Source organism: Rhodamnia argentea, chromosome 8 (genome assembly GCF_020921035.1).
Source record: "Rhodamnia argentea isolate NSW1041297 chromosome 8, ASM2092103v1, whole genome shotgun sequence".
Classification (NCBI taxonomy): Eukaryota; Viridiplantae; Streptophyta; class Magnoliopsida; order Myrtales; family Myrtaceae; genus Rhodamnia; species Rhodamnia argentea.
The window spans coordinates 25,320,092-25,331,188 of NC_063157.1; positions in this window are offsets into that span (position 1 = coordinate 25,320,092).

Here is an 11,097-nt window from a genome sequence, read left to right on the forward strand (position 1 = left end):
GAGGGGCGATTAGAAGTCGGCGGCCGCCAGCGGAGGTCGATTGCAGCGATGGTTGGCGGAGGTCACATGGATCGCGGAGGTCGATGGGTAGCGGCCAGCGGTGGTTGGCTGCGAGGGTGGCGACAATCACAAGCGGCGGTGGGTGGCGGCAGGTGGAGGTTTGGGGTGGGCAACTACGAGGGAAGAGCGGCGGTTAGCGGTGGTCGGGGGCGAAAATGGCCAATGAAGATCAACGATGGGTGGTGGCCACCTGTGGTTGGCGGCGGCAATGGTTGGCTGTTGGTGGCGAGGGGCGGTGGGGGTAGTAGGCAATGGTCAACGATGGGTGGCGGCGAAAGTCGGTGGCAAATGGAGGCTAGTATGGTCGAAAAGAGGTTGATGATGTAATGAAAAGATGGTGGGCGAGAAGTACTTCATAAGTTGAAAAACAATTTTTTTTTAACTTGTCAAATTAGAGAAAAAAATAACTTCATAAGTGGAAATTTCTTTCGTAAATAAATTTTTTTACCAAACGGATTTTTGCTTCAGAAATTAAGGATGTGGATGGTAATAATTCTGGAAGTGAATTCCTGCTCTAGAAGTGCTTCCGAAAGCGAAAACTGTTTGCCAATTTAACTTATAAAGCAGAAAATCCGTTTGATAATTTACTCCTTCCCTTTGCTTCCTTCCCCCTATTTTGAATAAAAAAACTGATCTTATAATTTCTTTTCTTTTTCGGTTTTCGCTTCTTCTTCTTTTAATGTTGTTCCTTCTCCTTCTCTTGAATAAAAGACCCATCTTGTAATTCCTTTTCTTCTTGTTTTTTTTTATTTTCGTCTTCATTTTAATGCTATGTGCCCCTTTTGCCGTAGTAATGAAAAAAATTAGGATAACATTATCATTTGTTGATGCATACTTTACTAAATTCTTCTAATATGTCTTATTTTAAGCTTTTCTTATATTGTTTGCATCACTTTTTTTTATTCTGATGTTTATATTGTGTTAATTCAATGTCAAACACATAAACATGATTTAACATACATACCATCAATTTTGCTTCTGCCATTTGGTCACCATTTCTTTTATCATCACTCAACATTTAATTTCCTCTAATTTTTCTAAATCTCCCAAATTTCAAAAATAACACCATGCAGCCCAATTTCTGTTAAAGTCATATCAAGCCCTAAGTGCAGATTATATCATGACCGAATCTAACTCAATTTTCATCAGTCTATTACTAATCCCACACTAAATTCATATTATACCCCATTTTCCATTGTGATCTCAATAAACCCATTTGCTAATTTTATTTAGTCTAATTTTCTTTTTAACTCATGGTTTTTATTCTCGCAAATAGAGAACACAGACTCTGCACACTGGTTCCACCGATAATCAAACACATTAAACCTTCAACTTGAAATTAACTAATGCACAACCACAAGTCACGTTCATCCACCACATGACCACCATTATCGGCCGCCGGTATCTATTATCGATGGTCACCTTTTACCCTGGAACCAACACCCTTCATCATCGTCGGTGGACGACCGCTCAAAATTCACAAACGCAGAATAATAGAACCATGACGAGCACAAATTGAAGAAAGAAACCAGCATGAATATGTCATGATATTGACGCTCTGGTCGTTGATCCTCACCGCAAAAATGCCACAAGAACATATGCAAAACATGGAGCAGAAACACAAGAAAAATTTGTTCAGATTTGGTCTCGCTAACAGTGGCGTATGAAAAAAGATGGTGCTCGACAATCAAGACAAGGTTTCTGTCATGTGGGTCTAAGGATTTCATGTTGTTATATGCAAACTCAAAGCCATATTTCTATTTAAAATCAAAGTCGAGTTCTTCGCGAACAACGACATCAAACTTGTTCAAATTCCATTTTCGCTCATAAAGTGACCGAGACAAAAATGAACAGGGGAGGGAAGGTGCGGCTCCAAGATGCCACAAAAGTAGCGAGCATGTCTTCGAGGGGAACAACGCCAACCTCGTTCAAACTCCATTTTCACTCACAAAGTGACCGACACAAAAATGAACAGGGGAGCGAAGGTGCGGTTCCAAGATGCCATAGGAATAGTGAGCAAGTTGACCATTAAATCGGCACGAACATCTCCTGATATTGACACTCCGATCGTAAAGTCGCATCACAAAGATGCCACACGAACATATGCAAAACATGGAGCAAAAAGGGACCTACTTTGCCGAGGAGGAAGCTCCATTTAGCATGGCCGATGAGGACAAACATTGACGACAGAGTCTTCGATGAGAAAAGAAGAAGAAGGCATTTTGTCTTCTCTCTGCTTTAAGCTTTTCTTATCATTTTGCATCACTTCATTTTTTTATTTTGATATTTATATTGCGTTAATTCAATGTCAAACAAGTAAACATGATTTCACATATATACCATCAATTTTGCTTCTGACATTTTGGTCACCATTTCTTTTATCATCATTCAACATTTAATTTCCTCTAATTTTTCTAAATCTCCCAAATTTCAAAAATAACACCATGCAGTCCAATTTCTGTTCTTCGTGAACAACAACGTCAACCTTGTTCAAACTCCATTTTCTCTCTCAAAGTGATGGGGACAAAAATGAACAGGGGAGAGAAGATGCGGCTCCAAGATGCCACAGGAGTAGTGAGCAAGTCTTCGAAAACAACGTCAACCTTGTTCGAACTCCATTTTCGCACACAAAGTGACCAAGACAAAAATGAATAGCAGAGCGAAGGCGCGGCTCCAAGATGCCACAGGAGTAGCGAGCAAGTATGTGTTGGGATTTGCGTAACATGCATAGGCAAATAAAATATAAATGCAGCGGAAGTAAATAAAAACCTATACACGTATCTCCGGAGGCGTAGTTCATGCGTTTCAATCGAAAATCATATGCAACGAAGGGGTTTAACGGATTACTTCTTGAAGCGTGCTTGAAACGAAACAGGTTTAGATGTTCTTCGATCCGAGCCCCACAAGTGTCGGGCCTCTAGTTCGGACACACCACCAATCGCAACGTCAAACGGAAGAACGAACTTGCGAGAATCACCACTTGAATTGTGCTAGCAATATTGTGGAATCAATTCTCACAACTCTAAAATTTCTGGTCTTTCGTATGAAAAGTGAGAGAGTATTTTAATCTCTCTTTTTGCCTCTTCACACGCACACGCGAGAATACTCTTTTTCTCAAAACAGCCCACTAGAAATGGCACACACACTAAGAGCGTAAAAACTGTTTTTACGCTCGCGCGCGAAGAGAAAAACGGAAAACCGTTTGCACGGCACACACGATCTGATCGTGTGTGCAACGTGCACCACGTCCCACGGTCAACAACTTTTTGTTGACCGTGTGAGACGTGCACATGGCCAGCAAATGTGCTGGCCGTGTGTTACGTGCAAAATTTTTTTATTAGTTTATTTATTATTATTAAAAACAATATATATGATATATCATACATATATATATAAAGACAAAAAAACAATATATATATATATATATAAATATATATATACCAGCATGTGTGCAATTTCGGGCACATCAATATGTGTCGATTTAGGACGTGCGTGTGCATCATATGCACATAGCCCATGACCAAAAAATAACAAATTAAATTAAATCATATTTAATCTAATTTCAGTCCGACTAATTCAATAGTCGTGATTGCAAACATATTTGCAATATCATCTTTCCGTTCAATGTCATCATGAATTGGTTATGGTGTGTGACATTCCTAGGTTCATCACTGAGCTAGTAGTAAGACATGCACTAACACATTAGAACATCCAAGAGAATTGATTGTCCCGATCAATCTCCAGGTCCTACAAGCCATGAGTGACATCTTGCAATATGTCATAGCCACCTAGACAGTGTGAATGCTTTAAGAACATAATGAACCCGTCGCCTTTGACTAGAGTGTAATTCAATCCCTCTGTCTTACTATATCCCGATCGAACAAAGACCATGGAATATTTGTCAAGTCACCGATTCGATCATATGCACAAATCTAATCGACATGCATTCAAACGAGACATGAACATTTCATTCTCGGTTATAACCCCGGCCGAGGATTTCAATGCATTGTCATAATTAAATTGCATAGGATATCATACCTTGCATGTGACAAGGAGACAGATTCCATTTTGCGCACACGTGTGACTTCGTATGTGCATGAACTGTGACCATCAAGTACAGAGACGGATCGATGAACCGTCAATATGCGTCCTCGTGAACCATAGCCATCCAACACACAAGTCAACACTGTGCCTCAAGTCTAAGGATTATTTACACAAGATCAAAGCATGAACAATTAGACATTGACCATGCTAAAAGCTTCCATGTCGCTAATCGTTCAACGCGTGTCACGTTCGGTGAACTTGTCCGGTACAAGCACCTGTGTTCTAGCTCGGGCATCGCAATACCCAATGACTTGTGACTCGTCATTGCTTTAAGTATCCAATACTTAATTATGAAGTCAAGAACACACCGATCTCAACGGGATCATTGATATCCTTTCAATGATCCATTGATCGAGAACATTTTAAAGATTCGGTTTAATCGTGAACCCGTCACACATATTCTTAACGTCTTAAGAATAGGTCCAAGTCTAACCGATCTCATGGAATTTATTCATATAAGTAAATAATTGGACAAATGAATAAATACGTCTTTGCCATTAATTAAATAAGAAATTGAAAATACAACTGAAATCCCTAACATGTAACTATTACATAGTCGCTTTAGGGCATATCTCTAACAGTATGACCATTAAACCAGCATTAATATCTCATGACATTGACACTCCGGTCGTAAACCCCGCATCACAAAGATGCCACAGGAACATATGCAAAACATTGAGCAGAAAAGGACCTACCTTGCCGAAGAGGAATAAAGTTCTGTTTAGCGTGGCAGATGAGAATAAACATCAACGATGGAGTCTTCGCTAGCTAGAAAAAGAATGGCCTTTTGTCTTCCTTCTCTCTCTTTTGTGTACTTTCTTTGGACAAGGAAGAAAATGGCGTCTTCTCCTTTAAGAAAAAAGAAAGGCCTTTTTCTTCTTCCCTCTACTTCCTTTCCCTCTTTCTCTTTTGTGTGCTTCCCCTGGAGTAGGCAGAAAATGGCACTCTTCTCCCTTGAGAAAAAGAACAGTCTTCCCTTTACTTCCTTCCCCCCGTTTTGAATAAAAGACCGATTTTTTAATTCATTTCCTTTTTTTTTTTTGATAACCGAGATTCCGCGCGGCCGGCGAGCTTCGCTCAACCGGCGGTGGAGCGGGACTAGTCCTCGGGGAGCTAGCGCATGAGCCCACCACCACGACCCCCCACTTAAGACACCGGTGCCGAGAAGTTTCGAACCCGGGACCTCTCGTGAAAAGAACCGAACTCAAACCAACTCGGCCACCGATCGGTGGGTTTTAATTCCTTTCCTTTTTCATCTTTCGTTTTTTTTTTTTTTTTTAAAATGCTTTTCCTTCTCCCTCTCTTGAATAAAAGACCCATATTATAATTCATTTTCATTTTCATTTTTTATTTTCTTCTATTTAATGCTATGTGCCCCATTTGCCGTAAGAATGGAGAAAATTCTGATAGCATTATCATTTGTTGATGCACACTTTACCAGATTCTTCTAATATATCTTATTTTAAGCTTTTATTATCATGTTCGCATCACTTGACTTTTTATTCTGATATTTATATTGTATTAGTTCAATGTCCAGCACACGAACATGATTTCACACATATACCATCAATTTTGTTTCTGGCATTTGGTTAACATTTCTTTTATCATCACTCGACATTTAATTTCCTTTAATTTTTGAAATCTCCCAAATTTCGAAAACAAACATCTATCCACAGATCACGAGTTCGAATCTCCCATCCGCGTTCCGCGGACTTAAGTGGGGGGACCCTTGCTAGTGGGCTGCGGGGCCAGCCCCCCTCCGGGTATAGTCGCTGTGTGTTTCGGAACGGGCGAAGCCCAAGTACGACCGGTGGATCCTGGAAAAAAAAAAAACATTATGTAGCCAATTTCTATTAAAGTTATATGAAGCCCTAAGCGCAGATAATATTATGACCGAATCTAACTCAATTGTCTCCAGTCTATCACTAATCCCACACTACTACATCCATAATATACCATTTTTTCATTGTGATCTCAACAAACCCATTTGTTAATTTCCTTTCGTGTAATTTTTTTTTTCCAACTCATGGTCTTGTTCTCGCAAACAAAGAACACAGACTCTGCACACCGATGATCAACCACATTAAACCTTCAACTTGAAAACAACTCATGCACAACTACAAGTGACGTCCATCCACCGCGCGACCACTATTATCATCCACTGGTATCCATCATCGAGGGCCACCGTCTACCATGGAACCAACACTCTTCATCGTCGCAGCGGCCGACCGTTCAACGTTCGCAATCGCAGAATAATAGAACTTTGACGAGCACAAAATGGAGAAAGAAACCAGCATGAATATTTCATGACATTGACACTTCGGTCGTAGACCCGTATCACAAAGATAGAGCAGAAACGGACCTACCTTGCTTAAGAGGAAGCCCCGTTTAGCTTGGCCGATAAAGATAAACACTGATGATGGAGCCTTCGCTGATAAAAAGAACGGCCTTTTATTTCTTCCTTCTGCTTCCTTCCCCTTGTTTTGAATAAAAGACCGATCTTGTATTTCCTTTTTCCTTTCATTTTTTGTTTCTTCTTCTTTTTTTAATGTTTTTTTGGTAAAGGTTTTTTTTTTTTTTAAATGTTGTTCCTTCTCCCTCTCTTGAATAAAAGACCCATCTTGTAATTTCTTTTCTTTTTTGTTTTCATTTTCTTCTTCTTTTTAATGCTACATGCCGCTTTTGACGTAAGAATGGAGAAAATTAGGATAACATTGTCATTTGTTGTTGCATGCTTTACTAGATTCTTCGAATATATCTTATCTTAAGTTTTTCTTATCATGTTTGCATCACTTCATTTTTTTTTTCAGATATTTATATTGTGTTAATTCAATGTCCAACACGTGAACATGATTTCACCTATATACCATCAATTTTTTTCTCGCATTTGGTCAACATTTCTTTTATCATCACTCAACTTTTAATTTCCCCTAATTTTTCTAAATCTCCCAAATTTAAAAAATAACACTATGCAGCCCAATTTCTATTAAAGTCATATCAAGCCCTAACCGCATATCATATCATGACTAAATCTAACTCAATTTTCACCGGTCAATCGCTAATCCCACACTAAATCCATGCTATACCCCCTTTTCCATTGTGATATCAATAAACCCGTTGGTTAATTTCCTTCGTCTAATTTTCTTTTCAATTCATTGTCTTGTTCTCACAAATGAATTTTAATTCTTGACTACGAAATATGGTTTCACTCAAACTATTTGATAAAAACAGGTAACTAATTGTGTGTTCATAACCATCTTTATCAGTATATGCGAAGAGGTGGATGAAACGCTCTAATCAATTGAAATATGTTGTGATTGAAGATATGAAACCATATGTTAGAATTGACAATGTTGTAAATGCAAAGCGATAACAAGATGCATGGTGATATGATATTTTTTTAGGTGCAGTTGAGCATTTGCATTGTGAAATTGATGTGAGAGATGATAAAAATAAAGTCGTTTGCTGGGTTAGCTTGATAAAAAAAATGAAGAAACAATAAATTGAAGAGAAGATTCGGTAAGTTAATTAGGAAAAAAAAGAGTAAACTAGTCGGAATGGGCATGGAAATAATGTCGCCCAAAAAATTAAAGTGAAAATCAGATTTGAACCAAAACGTACATCATTGCCACGCAAGAGAGAACATATATATATATATATATATATATATATATATATTATGGATAATATCATTATACGAAACTCGTAATATCCTTCTGCGTAACAATTTTATTGTATCATTAGTTTATTATGAGTTTATTAGTCTACAACTTTTACGTGCTTACTAATGGAAAAAATAGAATTACATTATTTCCACGCTATTAAATAGAAAATGATTAGTTATGATAATCTGGACAACTAGATTAATGCAACTTCCTAGAAATATTTTAAAGAGTTGATAGTTATTCATAGTGAAAGAACTAACTCATTTATATATTAAAGAAAAAGACCTTTTTATCATATGGGCCCCACAAAAGGTGGGCCATCCTCTTGACTTGCCCTAATTCTCCCTTTTTTGGTCATCCACCCATGTGCGAGCGTGTTCTCTCTCTCTCCTCTCTCTCGCACGCGCGTGCACATGAACGTACCTAGCTCCCCACGCGCCAGCACCTACGATCGCGCCCAGACGCGAGAATAAATCTAAAATTGTACTCGCTTTCTGTGTGGGCCGAGGAAAGTAAACGTTACTTCCTTTTACTGGAGCCGTCAATCTTCACCGTGGGATCCACAAAATCAAAGGTCGTAATGGACTCGATCCCGTGGATCTGGGTCGAGGAAACAATTTCCCCGTAAGATGCTAGCTTTTCCGAGCTTCGCTCGATTTATACCGTATCATCGTTTCGTCTCGAACCGTTATTGAAACCCACTGCAATGGTAACGCCACTCAAAGAGAGAAACTTTTTACTTGTGGAGTTAACTCCGTTCTATTTACATTGCACCAAACATAATATAGAGACAAAAGAAAAAATCGAGACTATGATCTCATTTTTTTTATTTTTTTAATTATCGCAGATAATTACGAGTTACAGGAAATTGATTGTACAAATTAAACGACATTGTGGATACATGGATGATGCTATAGTCATGTGATAGAGAGGCATAAAGTGTGCACTCATGGAAATAGGTTAATGATGTGGATGATGGAGTGGTTAGTTAGCTTTAGGCTCGCTTAGTGCCTGCATGACAACGATTCTTATTTTCCGATTCTATTCTCCAAAACAAAAAGATGAAAAACATGTTTGGTATCGTAATTTATTCTGATTTCGATCTGTTCCCGAAAACGGTTTTGAAGAAAAAACAATAATAAAAAAATTGATTTTGAAAAAAATAATCACTTTTTAGTATAAAAAAAAATTGCATTTTAAATGCAAGGATTGAACATGCTAAGAACACATATAATCAACATCCTTATTTAAATTTTATATTATAAATGACCTATTCATTGTAGCCACATTCAACTATAGGTCATTGTTCCACACTAAATTTACTTATGAGAGCCTAAAATCTGTTTGGGCAAGTAAAAATTAAAAGGTAACTAACTAAACTAATATAAAATCACACACCAACCAAATACGGTCTCTCCTTTTTTAAGCTTAAAATGATTCGTTATGACGGGAAAATTATACGAATAACACAAAAAAATGATGTATGCAATATGCAATATGTTAAATAAGATGATCGATATGAATTAATCTTCAATTAATTCCAAATGTATGATGAAATTTCACAAATTAATTATGTAATTATTTGACTTAAATGATAAAAATTGAGAAAAGAAAATTTTCCCGATAACAAAAATTTTGTGTAGTTACCAAGCGTATTTCGATTTCGAGAACGGAAATTTTGTGCATTTATCAAATACGTTCTGATTATCTAAAATTCATTTAGGGAATAGAATCAGAAAAATATAATTATAATTAGAATCACTTTTTCGAATCAAAATTGTTGCCATGCCAAGCCCTTACTGGTCACACCTCTACGGACTAGGGGTGTAGCTCAAGTAGGCCAAAACCGAAACCGTGAATGAATAACTCAAGCGCGAACTCATTGGCGTGGTCAAGTGTTTAAGCCACTTAGGCCTATTCCATATGTCACATACGGCGTATTCGTAACATTTATGCGTAGATAGTGTGAAGTAAGGGTGATCGGATCCCAATCCAATTCGGGTCCATCCTGGAACAAGGACCCGGTCCGCAGAAGTAAGGGTGATCGATTTTCCGTCCGGTCTAGTCCCACTCCCGGAATCGGGAATCGGACTGAAGGATCGGTTCCCAATATTAGGCACCGGCAACTAGATCAAACAGTCTTAGGACCATACCGATAAGTCCGGTCCGATTCTCAAGCGCTCTAATTATTGGGCAAGTCACATATTTTTTTTGTGATTTTTTATTAAATTTTTTTCATTAACGACATATCTAATGGACTACCTCTCATTAATTGCATAAGGTTCTCGCTAAAAATTGAAGTCATACTAAGCATTTTAACAATTTACGTTTACATTTAGATTTTTTTTTTTAAACCATAGATGTATGTATATATTTTATTTGGTTTGGTACCCCCCGCGAATCGGGAACCCGGCCGATCAAAATCGATTCTAATTTTATGGAACGGGAAATAGGACCGGAAGCCCCGAGAATCGGACTTAACCAATCAATCTCGGCGGTTCCCAATTTGGGTAGTCCATTATGATCAGCCATAGTGTAAAGGAATAATAGCTCAAAATTCTTCTGAACTTTGACATCGTTACTATTCCCCTAAGCTTTGAAAATTTACTGATTAACCCCATATATTTGTCATTGTTGCACAATAGCCCCATGAAGTTTATAAGTTGCCCTCCCACAAACTTTGAATTTGGTGCATCTGCTTGTTTTTGCATTAGCATAAACGTTAACTGTTACGTGAACATGGATTAACTCATTAATCTGATCAAAATAATCTCTATTGAGTTTTATCACTCTCTACATGGGTAATAATTAGAGGTGTCAATATGGGTCATTGACCCATTTTTTAACCCACTTTTATTTTCCGACAAAAAAAAAACCACTTTTATTCGCTTTGGTCATCTATTAGTACAAATTTAAAAAAACGAGTCAAATACGGGTTTAAGCTTATAAAGCCTATTTAGGTCTTAACCCAACTCATTTTCTACCTATTTTCGGCCCATGGCTCGTAGCTTCCCAAGCACCACTTGTAAATTGGTCTCAAGTATATTAGTTTATGTATTTTTATTTTTTATAAATAAAAAAGAAAAAATTAAAATTAATAAATTGTAAAAATAAATTTGGAACACAAACCGGCCACCTCCGGCCATCGTCGCCCATCCCCATCCCCCGCCGGGCACCGCCGCATCCGCCGCCACCCGCTGAAGAAAAAGGAAGAGAAAAGAAAAAGAAAATTAATTATAAGTAATAAATAATAATTTTTAATACTTAC